The following is a 16,686-nucleotide window of genomic DNA, read 5'->3' as shown; positions in this document are numbered from 1 at the left end:
GCTGGCCATGCATTAAACAGAATCTAAATACCCGACTTGCTGCCGAGGGCAAGGCAAGGGTTAAATTGAAACTATATAATCAAATACGCAAACCGGAATATGACATCGTTGAACAATTTCAAACCGACGACCCCTTCGTCGTGTGTACAATATTGTTACAGAGGGAAGCGGCCCGATGGTGGATAGTTGTGAAATAAGTACATTTATGATAATATAACCATTTTGTAAGAACTTTGAACGGGTAACGGTGTTTATTAAACATTTATTCTCGTTGCAATGTCACAAATCAAACTTAGATGGCTCCGAAACTCTGATTTGACATTAGATTTTTTGAAGCCTGTCTTTGGAATACCAAAAAATCGTTCGAAGTTACGTGAAATATTTCGAGATCGAATAAGCTTATTTTCGATCTCCTGAAACAAGTGAAATTTCGTCAAATCTCGTATAATCTTCCAATATTTTGTCAAACGATTTTTCGAATCTCCGGAAACCTTTCTCATTTTGTCACGTGAAATAAAATTTGTTGGAATTTTAGCTTCCGTGAAAGCTTCCGAAAATTTGTACTCGTACGATATATTTGAGTCGAAGAAAAATACGTGAAACGTTTTCGCGCCCTGAAAAGTCAATGAAAACCAAAAGAAATCATGAAAAATTATAGAATCCTAAAAACGCGCGATACCCATCGCGTTAAAAATAAAATTCCTGTTCAAAAAAGCACGGTAAGTATGATTCACAAGCGGTAATAAAAACCTGTATGGGGAACCTGAAACCCGTGAATTGTGGTCGCGTGTATTCCACGCGCGAAAAATAGGATCTAAGAAAAAGAGGAAGAAAAACTCCCTCGACAAAAAAAAAAAGACTGAGAAGACCAAAGAAAAATTCCCATATCTCCGGGCGATTCTTAAGTGCGATTTGTTGGAGTGTAATATATTTCGCGAATGCGAGTTATTACACGTGAGGTGGGCATGGTTATGGGTTATGGCCTTATGGGGTAGGTACGGGGTTCGGGGCATACGTGGTACAAGGTGCGGGAAGAAGCCGCCGCTTTCCCGGGGAGCATAGTTTCGGTATTATTTACCGTTAACGGTTATACTTTCAAGAGTAATGCCCCGAAATTAACTTACTGTGGCACATATACCATTCGTGCTTTATTGCTTCTGCACGTCGCAGTTGTTCCCACAGCGATTCTCGGGCCCCGTTATAACCTCACCCACTCAGGCACTCGCTCACTTACTCGCTTCGGTAAAGCCTCGAGAAATTACTGCACGCGGGAAAGCTCAACGCCCGCAGAGATCCTTATCGTATATTATCGATACACCGTGTACGACTCGGCGAAAACGGGTGTGTCGAAGTAACGAAAACTGCGAACTCTGCTCGTTTTGAATAAAAAAAAAACGGAATCAAATCGGTCAAGCAGTTCTCCTGGAATTTGGGATAAACGTAATAATTACTTGAATTTTCAAAAACTCGCCATTTTACTAGGAAAAATACGTGCTTTAAAAATGCTGGGAAGTAATAAGGCAAGGTTTTTTTCTATGACGAAATCAATAGGCATTGCACTTGCTGTGCCGCTGCCCCGTTATTGAAGGAAGAAGAAAAACGCTTGAGAGGAAACGTAGCGTCGATTAGAAAGGCACAAGTTGAATCATGGCATGAGAATAATTTTCGCGATTCTGCAATCGAAGACAATTTGATAAGAGGAAAATTTGAGAATTAACAAGGGCGATTAAAAGTGTCCGTAAAAGTCTTTGAAACAAGATATAAGAAAAAAAGAGAAAAGGTAGGGAGCCAAGTGAAGCTGCGTTGCGGGGTGAAATTTTTATGGTACTTTTAGCTGATTGAGTTGATAATAATTATGCATAAGGAGACGAGATATCGAATTATTATGCCATTTACTCGGGTGATAATCACCTCGCGGTTCGTTAAGCTACGAGGCTGTGAGTGAATTTTTTCTTCGTAACAGCCCGGATCGGAAATTCAACACTTATTCTTTATTTTTACGCTTGGTGGTAAATTTTTTTAAATGGGATTGAAATTGAGGACCACCGAAGCATAAGAATTATGAAATAACGGGGGTTTGGATTAAGATTCAAATGTGACAAGTATTCGGGGTGAAAAATAATTTGTTGATACACAAGCATATCGTTTAACCGTACGTAATTCGGAAATATCACGATAATCGGTCAATTTTTGATTCGATTCTTTTGATGCTAAGAATGAATCGTAACTCTTTCGATAACCTTGCTAAAATGTATCTGCAAAATCAAAATTATCTGCAAATTAACGGAGATGATTTTAATTACGAAAAACCATCGCATGAAAAGCTACTGTCTATATTATACGCAAAAGTTATCAACAATCCATCACCGATGATCGACAAGAATTTATTCACCATCGAAACAAACAATGATCAGTCAAAACGATTGCAGTATAAACTGCATATTCTGTCGCTGAAAAAGAGAGTACAAGAAGTTATGAAACGGTGCAGTTTTTTTCATTCGATTCGAAGATCTCTGATCAAGCTCAACTTGGTAAACTGTAATCCGGCACCCGAAAACCTTGATTCAACAATTTTCCCATTTGTTATGTTACGTCCAGCATACCACTTCTCTCTATTTTTCCTACTCGCTAACTCTCCCACAGTTCTTACATTAGCTTCCTCGAAATAAATATATAAGTAATATCTCAAACAAACCCTACGTTATTCAATCCTCATCCTGATTTCCGATTGCCCTGGAACGTAAAAGCGAAGCCAACCAGTTTACACTTACCGCTCAGGAGTAACTCCACTCACGGACGTAACAGTTAAGAAACTTTTTGACGTAACCGCAGACCAAGCAGCAGAACGTTGCAACAACGGTTCACTTTCCATCAGACAATACACGTTCGATAATTGGCACGGGATTGAGTGGCCGACGTAAACATAAAATGCATGCTCGTTACAGGCCAGGAGCTACTCACCGAGTAATTTTTCATCATCCGAACCGCCTCTCAAGCTCGTCCTCACAGCCGCTAATTGCGCTGAAACTTCGTCGCAGCCATTCCAGATTTGCACGTCGTCACTGCAGATCCGTGCGGTATAACTTCTCGATCGCACTTACACAAACACACACACACACACACACACACAGAGAGTGACATGGACACATTGACGAGGCAAAGTTCAACGCACTGTGATAACTAACAAAACAATAACGGAAGAGCGAACCTGCTGCCAATTTCGTTGAAGGAGAAAACAAAATTATCACACTGTATAGTACTTGTATAATCTTCGTTGAGTTAAACGAGACGCGGAATTTATACGCGTAATTTTGATGTTCACCTGCCGACTCTCCGAGCTCAAATGAACTTCGAATGTAAACACGGCTGACCGGATTAAGTTTAGCGGTTGTAAACCGTTCGAGAAGAATGTCGCTGATGTACACGTTACGTTTCACGGCTGATTTAAGGAATCAATTTCGCTGAGTATTCGTCAAAGTTTTGGGTAATTGATCTGCGGAATTTGATAGCTGAAAAAGTTTTTCTTAATCATATTGCGGAAGGGTTTTATAATTGTATTTATTTATTTCTCTTTTTTCTAAACTTCAAACCTATATCAAGCTGCAGAGCATTGTTTAAAATTAAATATGCTTGAAATTGTATTTCGATGTTAACAGATTTTGCGGTGTCATTGATTTTGAGCGGACAACTTTTTTTCTATTTCTCTACGCCGCATTTCTCTTTGATTCGTTATAATTTGTGAATTTTTATACTTTTGTAGGAATGCTTCTGTAAGATTCTTCGTAAGGTTGATGGAAGATTAAAGTGTAGAGAATTGAAACATAGAATCTTCGGAATTCTAACAATTCTATTTTTTCGTTTGCAGTATTCTCATTCGTTCTGACGATTCTATATTTTGGCTTTCTATAATTTGACCTTCTCACATTTTGACGTTTCCGTACCTCAACTTTTTATACTTTGAAATTCTATGCAACAGGTTTTCGCTAATTCGATAACGGGCAGGTTTGAAGTTCCGAATTTGAAAAATTCTGCAAGCACCAAATTCCGAATTTTTCGTTGGCGAAACTTAAACTAAATAAACCAAACTTTGAAGTAACATCAAATTTTTGAATACCATACATCGAAATTCTGAATTCGAGCTTGGTGAAATTTCGCCAACTTGATCTTTTTTCGTTTTGGAGTTTCGACAGTTTTACGTTCGAGCTCCTTTTCAGTCTGATTTTTTACACCCACTCATTGAGTAAACTACGCCGCGTGGGTATATTTTCATTTACGGAATTTTAATCTATGGAAACTTTAATTTTCGGAACTTTGTTCTAACTTTGAGCCGTCGAGTTTACATCCATTCGAAACTTTGTTCTTTCTTGGTCAGTTTGATTTCTTCACTTGAAGTTTCGCCACCAAATAATTCGGAATCAGTCGCTTTCGGAACTTTTCGAATTCGGAATTCGAACCACGCCCCAATTCCTGAATCTGTATTACGGCGTCAATCCGGAGAGCGGCGATATTAAGTGTTCGCACATTCACTTAATCCCGAACGGCGCATATCTGAGGCTATCTTCGCCCCGATCAATCATATGGAAGCGGGATTCGGCGCTGCTGGCGGAGACCCGACGCCACCCCCGAAACACCCTCACCCTCCACCCCTCGAGCTGCATCCCCGCGACTGCCCGCGGGCATGTTATTCACACCAAGTCATATATCATTCCGTTATCATCGACTCTTTATATGCGGCTGCGCTCCATTTTCTGTCTGTTTGCTCTGTTAAACGCCGCACGCGGTTTGATTCAGTGAAGCGCCATTAGCCACGATTTACTCGGTCCCTACGGTTAGATACGAACTCTCCATCTCGCTCTCTCCTCGCCACCGTTTCCGGTTCGAAACTTTTTCCAAATTTCAACTCGAATTCTCACCAAAATCGGGAATCACACCTCAATTTTCTATTGGTCAAATTTTCCGCGGAAACGAATTCGTTTCTTCGTTTCTGGTGTCTCGGTATTTTCGCACGAGCTTTTACTTTGCTCGAGACTTCACCCAATTTATTAATCAAAATCACATTTGTATTTGCGTATTTAGATCACCTTCGTTTCCATGTGATTCGAAAAATGCATCGATACAAGCATGTGCCTAAAATGGATTGAAAAATTATGAGAAATAAAAATTTTGCCAGAGGAAAAGAGTCCGAATTTCGACTGAAAATCTTAAAAAAAATGAAAACTGGTTGTAACAGGTTGCGGTAAAAGGCATCAATTCCACTCTCAAACATAAACGCCAAAAATTGGCAAAGCAAAAGTTAGTAGAATTTTTTTAGGATTCAACAACATAGTTGCAAAAAAATAAAGCACGAGTGACTGTATATCAAAAAAGTAATACTAACACGTACTGGATTTTCTGGTAAATAGTTACGAGGACTTTACAATAACCATAACCAAAAATTTTCTTAACGCGTATATGATTTGTTTATTTTTCATAAGTTTCACAGGAAAGTAAAACGTGTCTGACCAACAAACGTTTCGGAATGTCAACCGTATTTTTTGGGAGCATTTAAATCACACCGCATATGCGCCCTTGCATATCACCGTACGGATTGGCAAACCGGCGCCATCTTGTTGGGCAGCCATGATGCTGCTTGTTGAACCGGAAGCGACTGATAGTCGCGGTACTGATCGGTGCCCATAACAGTTTCAGGGTGCGCAGGTTTCGACGAGATATTAATCGTATTGTGCGTTACAAACGCGTACATTTCATCGCTGCGTTATATCCACGTCGGGATAACCGATGGCCATGCTTGATTTTATCCCCATATTTTATGCCCCCAACATCGGTCCTCGTCGACCAATTTCAAAACCCTAAACTTGTACCCAAAACAATTTCGTGTTTCAAATTTTTGGGATTTGTTTTTCTCTCAAGTTATGTTGAACACTCTTCAAGTTGTTCCGTATTTTTTTTCGAACACTAAAATCAGCTGCTGTCTTTTTTATTCGTTTTATTTGTGAGATCGTATTTTTGTCTAATTTTTAGTATATAATTGAGTAAAAATTATTGCTAAACAAACTGTCTTAAACGGTGGAGCTAATTTTTTGTCCGTATCGCAGAGAAATTTCTATGGAACAAATATCGTTAAATTTTCAATACGAATCGAACTTCAACGTTGTGAAATTTCACACGTACGGGGTAGAGGCAAAAAATCGTGCGGAAAAAAAGACGGCGGGGGGGGGGGAGGGGGACGAGGATGGCGGAGGAAGAAAGAGAGATGAGAGAAAAATCTGAATAAAAATCCGTTCGAAAATACGGTCGCGGATTCGCGGTGTTCCGCAAATGCCGCAGAAATGCTGCGGCTTGCAAATGGGGGTGTCAGGAGAGCATCGGGGGTGTATTGTGAGGCGTCGATACCGCGGAAGCCGAGATCTCCGTCCGCCCCATCCGCCTGGATATTCAACGGGCAAAAAGCATCTCGAGCAAAACCACAACAAAGAAAATCTGTATTCAGTCGTCGAGGCACCTTATATCCGTTACTGCTGATTACCTTCGCCGCACGCGTCTGGATCTCGAGCCGAAAATAAAGTCCCGTGGTACGAGGTGAGGGGGAAAAAAAAAAGAAGAAAAATTTGTGAAAAAAACGTTCGACAGTTCTCGAAAGTTGACCGTTGATTTTTTGAATCTAGTTTTTATCCTGGCGAAGGGGGAAAAAGTGTAACCGTATCGACGCATCGCCGTCCATCTTCACGGCGTTGATAAGTCCCGGTGTTATGTATAATGTATGTATATTGGCAATATCCGATAATTGGTTGTCGATTGATCCACTTGATCCTGACGCGTGTGGCGAGTGAGTTGGCAAATGATTTCCGCCGACGATCACGGCGTCAAAATTGAGCGACAGGACCTTTGTCCGCAACGTCACCGATATACGTACCGCGATAACGGGTTTCAGGAATTGTTATCGTCATTATTATTATTCGTAAAACATTATTATACTTGAAATAAATTCGTCGGATCGGGAATATCGTTGAAAGCTTCGGCTTCCGTTGTGTCCTGAGATCGCGGGGGACAATTTAATAGCGAAAAAAAATCAACGGTCGAATCGAAATTTCTCTCGACGTGATCTCGGGTCGATTGGATTAGCCGCAATTAATTAATAACACTCTTCGTCTTATAATCCGCGAAGCGTGCAAGCTTTCTCACCGGTTTGGCGGAGGCACCTCCGGCATCCTAATTTTAAGTCCCGAAAGTAAAGTCCCCGAAAGTCGGCGGGGATAAAACGATTATATGGAGAAATCTCGCTTACTTTGCAGAGGCGAAGTGAGAGCGTAAAAGGGACAGCAAGGGTTCGAGGCGACGCCGGAGCAGCGGCTCGACTTAGCGAAGGGTTAGACGCCATTTAGTACAGGGATCTCCACTCTGACTAAGTCCTTATTAATAAGGTCGGATTAGCATAGCTACGATCCCGAAAGTGAACTCTGCATAATTAAACTGCGAAATCTAGATTATACAAACTATGTAGGTACCTATACCTGCGCTTTACTCACTTTACTCTGCCTCTTATCTAGAACCGTCTACATGCTTATACGTACATTTCTATTGTACCTATCATTATGCGTGAGTACTGTTTCGAACTGAAGGTTTAATCACAGGTCACGTCCGTTTAGAACATCCGCAATTCGTTCGGAAGCCAGAAATTTGATTCTCAAAAGAACCAAACTCGAGCGGTAATTAAGTTACATAAATTTTTTCTTTCTTTTCTACTCGGGCTGAAAACGCGAAAATATATGACGGTTTAGAAATTGGAAAATTGATCAATTTTTCGTGATTGGTTAGTGAACGTGCTTTTTTTTTCTATCGTATAGTATTAAGAATGCAGATGTAACATTACACTGAATACGATTGATAGGAAAATAAATTGTTCTAAAAATTGTAGCTTCGGAAAAAAAATATCTGACAAAAATTGGATAAAATCTTCGAAGACTCTAACTCTTCTCGGCTAGTCTAAATGCTTCTAGGCGTTCTAAGCATATCCACCGCAAACGCCAAAATTGTTATTCAAAAATGCCATCCCACCTCAAGCTACCAAACTATCATTTTGGGAATACGTAAAAAACTGATTACAGAATTAGCCACGCTATAGTTTCCTTACAATTAAAACTACTCACTTGATCAAAAGGAAGCGATTTTCCAAACGCAATAATTCTCCCAGTGCCGAAAATCACATTAATGACAGAAAAATACTGAACAAGATTCAATACACGACGCGGAGGAACGAATAAAAAAAAAATGTGCCGATTCGGTGGATAAAATAGCGGGATAACGAAATCAGGCTAGGCATTGAGGTGCATCCGTTCTATCGCAGGAGTGCAATTTATCATCCCGCACGTTTCATAGGAATATTGAAAGCGACAAGATAATCTTTCGGCAGTGTTAGTTCCCCCCTCCCCCCCCTCACCCTCTCCCTAACGCTACTTTGCGGTTCAGGTTCAGAATTGGGGGAGGGGCGGGGGCGGCGGGGGTGGCAGCGTAGCATCGTCGTGTTTAATGTACCGCAAGTCCCGATAAGCTGCTACTGTTATGACGTCACTCCTGGTTTTTGCTTTGCAAACCATATCGCTCCACCTCCACCTCCCCCTGCTAGCCTCCTCTCGACCCCTTCGTTCCCCGTTACGGGTGAAACCGTCACACGCTGCATATATTCCGGAGATATGACGAGTTCCTTTCCTCCCCGGTGCAGAATTATACGACAGAATTAGAAGGGTTCATTTCAGTTTAACAGAGTATTAAGCTGGCCTTTTCCGCTTCCTGTTTCGCGTACTCTCGATTAAGTCCGCTACACAGTCGAGGGTGAATTTTGTACGTCGGAGGTTTTTTTTTTTTTTTTAAGGCATCATTACCGCGGTCTCTGGTCAATTTTTGTTTTGCAAGGGGTTGAGGATATCTGATAGCTCTGTTGTCTTTTTTTGAAATACGCTTTCGAGCCTGTTCCAATTCACGTTGTGGGATTGGCCGGATAAAATACTTTCAGAAACGTACGTTGAATGGGAAACCTAAAATTGCCTTGGATTCGTATTCAAAGTAAATTAAGTTTTTTTCTATCTTGAGAAAAAAGCTTTCGACATGTTTTCAAACAGAAAACGGTAATGTTTTAAAACGACGTCATGTACCACGAGGGCAAATCTTCTCGAATTCGGAAGAATGTGAACAAAGACTTTACAGAGATGTACGGACGTTAATAAATGATTCGGTAAAACCTTTTTCAACAAGTATCACTCGTGCGTCAAGGGTGAAAAAAAATTAGTTTATTTTTTCTTTATACCCTACGCTTCACTCGCGACGGGTGAAAAGCGTGTCTCGAGCTTCTTCAATCGCTGAGACACGCAGAACGAACGGTTATCAAAGAGCAAAGATACGTGCGTCCGATCCGAGGAGAGAATTTTCGCTAAATTAAACAGCACCAGGACTCGGCGGAGGTGAATCGGGATGATTAAGTTAACGGGGCTTGATTTAGCGCGGTGGCCGCGTTTCTAAGATGGCGATCTCGAGCCGGGTCCACCAGACAGACGAAGGTCCTTGCAGTGCGGCAGGGATGAATTTTCGGGCAACTGGCATGATCTAGGTCCGCCACAGGCTGGGAGATAGACACGTTCAAGCGACGCCGTAAATAAGGAACCTGGCACCCTGCGTCCACCCGGACTCCTCAAGTTCCGCTTCGCGGGTGAACCGGATTGGCCTCGGCGCCGCCGCAACCTCGGCGAACCAGGTTCAGGAAGCGTCTTCTACCTATCCATGAATCATTAATTCAGAGTGGATGTTGCCTACTTTGAAATGATAAACTGGGGTCAAACGATCCCCAAATCTCTGCTCCGGCTTCCTCTTCTCCTCAGACTCACTAACTGTTTGATTAACCGAATAGTAATCGTCCCTCGAATGGTTTATGCATGTCATGGATGGATGGATAGAGTCGCGGACGTCAAGATTTCAGATGATCAACGTTCAAACTGCTCATTACGTATTTCGTAAGATCTCGTGAATCTGCAGGAATGGTTTCAATTTTGTCGATTTCTTTTGGCATCGTCTTTCAATCTTGAAATCGAGCGTCGCTACCACTTCCAAGCACTTAAAAAAATATTCCGAAATTAAACAAGTGTAATTGGCACTTTTTAAGTTCTATTCTAGGGTTGGCTATCTGCGGTTTATGTTTCATTCTTATTTCGGAGGAAAAAAAAAACGCAGAATAGCATTATCTGTCCCAAACTTCGTTGAGAACTTGAGGTACTTCCTTGCTACTTCGTTAATTCCTCTGTTTCTTTTTTTTATATTGACGAGGTACTGTTTCAATTCAATCCAACCCGCACCGTTGGACAAATGCGGTGTCGGATATAACACTGAAAATATTCTACAGAACTCGACACAATTTTGGTGTTGATTTTAAAACCACTCGGGTGTCAAGAATCGAACAATTTACACCGATGATGTTTAATTTTATACTAATCGGCGTGGGCTTTTATTGAAACCGTGAATTTTCTAACTAGTGATGATTAACCTCAATTTCACCCGACGCATTCTTGAACGCGCAGCCATATTACGTCGCGAAAGACCAAGAATTGAAGAAAATGAATCGACCAAGAGAAGCTGATTTTCAGATTCGAATTGATGCAGCGCGGTTCACCGACTTCCCAAGCATCGCGATGACCACTCGGCGACGACTCGCGCGCCCTCCGCATAACCCTCAAGAAAAACTTTCGGAATTGTCGGAGTCGTTGAGGCACCGAGGTGACAGTAAAATTTCTGTACAGGGAAGTTGACGTTGGGGTGACGGGGAAAATGATTATCGCCTCCGAAACGGAGATTGACTCGCCCGAGAAAAGGAACACTTAATCGAAGTGGTGCTCTCGCTTAAGCCGGCGACAGGGGTGACAGGGGTGTCAGGGTCTTGCGGGGTTCGTGATATATTACTTCTTCGCATACACCACCGGTGGCTGTGGCGGCAGTTCGGCAAAGGAGGGGGAGGACTCGACTCGGTTATGCGGCTGACGCAGCCAAGTAGGAATACCTTGGGCTGGATGGATACTTGTTGATTCTTTGAGGGAGCTATAATACTTTGCTAACTTTTCTCAGGGGTACACCACCCGACGTTCTTCGCCCCGCTCGAAACATCTGCTTTGATTTACCAACTAACTTCTCATCCACCCCCTCATCCCCCCTGCCCCAAGCAACGTCCCTTCATACTCGCGGTAGCTGCTCTCGCCGCTTGGTTGATCCTTCATTCGCGAATCCGCGTGTCCACTTCATTGACGCAGAATAGAAATGAGACGAAAGCTTTCGCCGCTCGTTCACTCGAGGAAGTCGTAAGTTTAACAGCTGGTAATTAAATTGCAAGATTGAGAAAACTCGATTACTTTAATATTCCATGATAATTCACGGAGAATCATTGGAAATAAATGCGTAACAACGCGGCGAGATCGATGTTTCGAAAGCGCCTGATTCCGAATTATTTGCTGGCAGAACTTGAAGTAAAGAAATCAAACTGACGAAGATACAACAAAGTTTCGAATGGTTGGAAAGCCGACGGCTCAAAGTTCCGAAATGCAGGATTCCGAAAATTTAAGTTGCGATAGAGCAAAGTTCCCAAAAGCAAAGTTTCGACAGGGTAAAATTTCGAAAGTTAAAATATACCCACGCAGCGTAGTTTACTCAACAAGTGGGTGTAAAAAATCAGGAATACCGAAAATTAGATTGACCAGAATTCCGAACGTAAGAATGTCGAAAATACAAAACAAAGAAAGCTCAAAGTAGTGAAATTTCACCAAGCTCCAAGTTCGCAGAACTGAAAATCTTGGATCAATCGGAATTTCGATGGTTCAGATTTTAGAATCATCTCATTTTCGCACTTGCGGAACATTGACTTGTCGGAGTTATGCCCTTTCGGTATTTTGCGATTTCGAAACTTTAAGCCTCGGATTTCCGATCATTCGAAACTTTGTGGTTTCGTCAAAGTTTGATTTCTTTACTGTAAATTTCGCCACAACAAGATTCGAAAACCCTAGAAATCATTGTCAGTCTTGCGGTAAACGCTAAATTATGCATGATTTCAATCCATGACCATCAATGTCGACTGTTTTCCGTTGATTCCATTCATAACTTTCTCATTATAAACGCGCTGTTGTTAATTTCCCATACACCGAGTGATTTTAGTCTCGGAATCCGTAGAACTCAGAAAATAAAAAAAAAAAACCCCTAGGTAATCGTCGGAAATCAAGTGAACCACATAATAAGGTTAACGAATAGAAGTCATTGATTTGATAAAAGTTGAAAATAGAGAAACCATGCAACACTGGAAATGTGACTCTATTGGTGTCATGTGGTTTACAGCTGAGGTGACTCGATATATTCGTGGCCGGAGAGGTGGAATATCGGCACTGAAATTCTAACAACGTTGAGCGAGTGTTTCGACGCCGAGTCATCGATGTCGGCCGGTGGTCGATTAATTATGAGTCCCCGCCGAATCCTAGCTGGGGCAGCAAACATCCGCGGCTAGACAGAAGCTAGGCGAGTCTGGGGAGTGTCCGATAACGGAAATGACCATTGCTGACGTAACCGCGGAGTGTATATTCACCGATAATTACGCAGATCGCAGGGCGAGTATGTGAAGAGGGTCCGAAGCCCCGGCTTGGTCAGTCTTTGCTTAGGACCCTAATGACCCTTCCTTACACCCTGCTTACAAAGGGTCTCCCATGATTTAGAGATCGCACGTACGTCAGGCCTGAAAGCTCAGCTTCCCGTTTTTTACTTGGAAAAGGTCAAATCGTAGGTTGACGCTTCGGTCTGATTTCACTTTCCACATCGAATTGCATAATGGGGCGTATATTTGGTGCTTTTGTTCACACCGGTTCTTTTGTCGATCTCGGTGTACGATCCCTTTCAGAACTCCGCGGGAAAAGAGTGAGAAAAGAGGCGCACACACGAGGCGCGAAGCCCCGCAAGCGTATCAGTATAATAAAACCATTAGAATGATCCTCGTACGTGGATTCAAACCGTATAAATATATCCAGAAGAATATCTCTCGGGCCGTTTCCAACTTCTGTGTAATGTTCAACTTACAATAAATCCGAGGGCGGGAATATTTCGTCGAAACCTTTTCTCGCGCGCTTCGCGAAACGCGTCGAAGCACGAGGTCAGTAGATTTCCACCCTCGCTGCAAGGAACACCCGCAGCGTTACCGTCGCGGTATTACGTCTGATATTTTTTCCACCGCGCGCATTCGTGCACTTTTCAGGTTTCATCATTCCCCGCGCATTCATCACCAAAACAATAATACCAGTTTATTTATTTCTTTTCATCCTCTCGGTTGCACGCGCCCTGGTTTCGACACTTTCCCCTGGTTCTCGCTTTTATTTGCTGCCTCCGGCTCCAGTTCACAAAGCCGAACCCGCGGACCTCGAAGCCCGGATAATTCACACTTCGATTCAACTCCATCGGCACGTTGACCAAAAGACGGGGGAAAGAGCGGGTCTTGTGTGTTTACCAAGCTCTGTAATCTTTCAGGAGTCTTAACCCCCCCTCTACGTATCGATTTTCATCCTCCAACCGAGTCCGGACCAATTTTCGTTGAGAGCGATCGGTCAGTTCGAAGGCCTATCGTATTTTTTCATGGTCACAATTGCCAGTGACTTTGAATTGTTGCGTCCGACATACTTGCGGAATCTTTTACTTTTTTCGAGAATACATTTATTTGTCTTTGACGATCCGTACGAATCACTCAGGCTCTGGATTTTTTATATTTGTGACCAATATGGAAAATGATTTCAATAAAGATTTCAATAAATATTTTTCTTTGCAATGAAAAACATTGATTCCACATCCTGTAAGAACAATACCAAAATTTGTCTTTGTCTGTATTTTTATGCGGCTCGTGACAGATTGAATTTTTAATTTTCATTTATTTTCTCGTTTCCATTTCACCTATTTCTCTCGAGAATATTTTTACGAAGACTAGGGAGATTTTATTACGGCTCTATAATATATTTATGCAAAAAAGTAAGACGACACGTGGCGTCGATTAGGGAAATTTCAGAAGGCCGCGTGATTTAATAGAAAAGTTTTATATACCAACGCGGGCGGCAACAGTTTGAATCGTTGAACGAACAGGTGAAGCCCCAACGGCAGACGGAGGGAATACCGTAATTAATAAACATTCTTGAAAGCTTCGGTGTTTGTTCTCCCTCCACGTTCTCTCTCTCTCTCTCTCTCTCTCGCCTTCCCTTCGCTCGTTTGATTTGTACACAAACTCATAGGAATGCTAATTAAATCATTATTAATCTTGCTTTTGTGCGTTGGTTGTGTAGGTATACAATATATGTATATATATATGCATGGTGTATACACGCCTCGACCATAAATTGTTTAACTATTTGAGAAAAAATACAAACGCAAATGCACAACTTTCCTCGATAAGCGAATAATTTCATTACGGTTGCGTTTTCCGTTAATATCCGCGAACGTTTCGCAAGAATTATTGTAAGGCTTTGGTTATTTTACTTACTTTTTTTTGTTCGTTCTTCTTTTTACTGCAGGATGTGGAAAATATTTGTAAACTCGTTTTATTATCGTAACAGCGGTATGTGACGAAAAAAAGAAAAAACATTTTCGGTTCTGGTGTCGTTTTTGTCTCGATATTTTCCACGATACGTTACAAAGCAGCGTCGGTCCAGACGCTCCGTTTCCGGTTTCCTGCCGCCTTGCAATTCGCAGACAGTTCTACGGACACCCGGACAAAACGACCGTCGTGACGGACTCGTCGCCGATAAGAACCATTCATAACGTAAAGACAAAACATGCCCCTCGCCCGCCGGCATACCCCATCAATTCCCATCACAAGGGCGGACACAATGAGCGAAACTTTTATTATTAATGCGACGTAACTAGGCGCGAAAAAAATAAGACTCGCGAACGAACGAAAATTTCCTCCAACGGCAAGGAAAAAAATCACGAAATTTTCATTTATGCCGTTCACTTTCGACGGTAAAAATTCACAGAGGTCGCGAAAATATCTTACTCGACAAAAACCTGTTCTCCAATGTTTCAGAAGTCACTGATGTTAAAAAAAAAAAATGGCGATTCAAAATTTTCACTTTCGGAATCGCGAGAGGAAAAGAAAGAGAAAAGGGGAAAGGCAGCTGATACGTCGGTCGGATTTCCCCGTGATTTTTATTCTAGCGGAGGACGGAAGGCCCTTCGTCAAAGGGTCCCTCTCTTGCTGGTGTTTAATGAGAACCGGTACCCTGATCACACGCTACATCCCTCAGCTGACCGCAATCCTTTCCCTCCGCTTGCCCCCGCCGCCCCCTGGCAAAGGGGTGTGATGTAAATCAGTCGAGCGGTCAGCCACCTACGTCCGCCGCACATTAACTTGGCTTGACCACTGCAGCTGAATTCTCGTAGATAAAGCCTGTTCCGAGGCTCGAATTTACCGGATTAAAAGGTGACTCTGTCTTCCGTTTCTGCGTCACCGATCGCCTGCCCCATTCCTGGAAAATGGAATTCGGCTACCGATAGGATTAAAAAATGTCAAGATGTGTAGGATTTGACGATTCTTCGAGTTGTAATGGAATAGAGAAAATAACCTAAATATAATTTCATCGATTTACTAAACGCAGCTGAATGCTTCACCTTAGATGTATCGAACAATTGACACGTGTCTAATCTTAGGAAATATGGAGTGAGCTCTCCGAGTAGCCAAAAATTTGTCAAATATACGATTTATAATCGGATCTTAACATTCGTCGTGATTGTTAGAGAAAAAAAAAGTGCGGTGGAAACGAACAAGGACAAAGCTATGAAAACGCGTAAACTAATTTGTCAGAATTACGAAAGGTGATACATGGAAACCGACTGATGAAATAAGGCGAAAACGAGGCGAAATTTTAAATTGGATGCTCGTGATAAGTTTTTTTTTTTTTTTCTTCTTTATCTATATATTTTATTTATAGACATAATGTATACATTTATACACGAAATAATTCGAATGATTTGATAAAATTATTATACCTTGTCTTCTGTCGTATTAAAGTGGTGATGAAGAAAATTTTATCGACGAAATTATTCAATACATAACATAAATTATTGCAATAGAAAACGGGCATTCTGTTACAAGGGTGCTAGGAATTCAGTTGATTCATGTATGGTGCTTCAAATACCCGAATGCAGAAAGACCGTAAATTCGCTTTTGAAAAGTTAAAACATGCGGCTGATCGTACATGGTTAGAAAAAAAATCTCCTAGCATGTCCGCTAATATTTTCGGATTGATTTAACCATTTATCAACGTATAACTCGCTGAAAAGAAAAGTTCAAATTACAAAAATGAAATGTTGATACGACAATTTAAATGTTAAAATTTACAAAAATTTGTCTCATATTTACTAACAAAAATGTGACAAATAACGTAAATGGAAATTGGATCTGTTGAGGGATTATGTTTGGTTAAATTTTTCCAACAGCGTAACAACGAAGAATCCTTGCAGTATTATCGACACCTAAATGTGGCATCGATTTATGACGATCACGTATCCAATTGTTAGTAATCGCCGGATTAGAAGAAAGTGAAGAAAATTTCGTGCGTGTGTTTCTCTTCCTCGTACGCCTGCGGAGAGCCGAACAATCGATTGTTAAGTTTGCGCCGCGCTGCCAGGGACACTTACAAA

At 41.7% G+C, this 16,686-nt stretch overlaps 1 protein-coding gene and 1 long non-coding RNA gene across 4 annotated transcripts in view; one reads left to right on the top strand and one right to left on the bottom strand.

The window, feature by feature from the left end:
- LOC124184287 overlaps positions 1 to 3,504 on the bottom strand; it is a 60,413-nt gene extending 56,909 nt beyond the window's left edge. Inside the window, exon 1 of the long non-coding RNA XR_006871153.1 lies at positions 2,962 to 3,504. This is a non-coding gene — a long non-coding RNA (uncharacterized LOC124184287). The remainder of the gene's footprint in view (positions 1 to 2,961) is intronic.
- Positions 1 to 16,686, top strand: part of LOC124184285 (LIM domain only protein 3-like) — a 104,511-nt gene that overhangs the window by 37,520 nt on the left and 50,305 nt on the right. The gene's annotated exons all lie outside the window — the stretch shown is intronic.

This window comes from Neodiprion fabricii, chromosome 6 (genome assembly GCF_021155785.1).
Source record: "Neodiprion fabricii isolate iyNeoFabr1 chromosome 6, iyNeoFabr1.1, whole genome shotgun sequence".
Taxonomy (NCBI): Eukaryota; Metazoa; Arthropoda; class Insecta; order Hymenoptera; family Diprionidae; genus Neodiprion; species Neodiprion fabricii.
The sequence above is the reverse complement of the archived record's forward strand: the minus strand, read 5'-3'. Positions and strand labels throughout refer to the sequence as shown.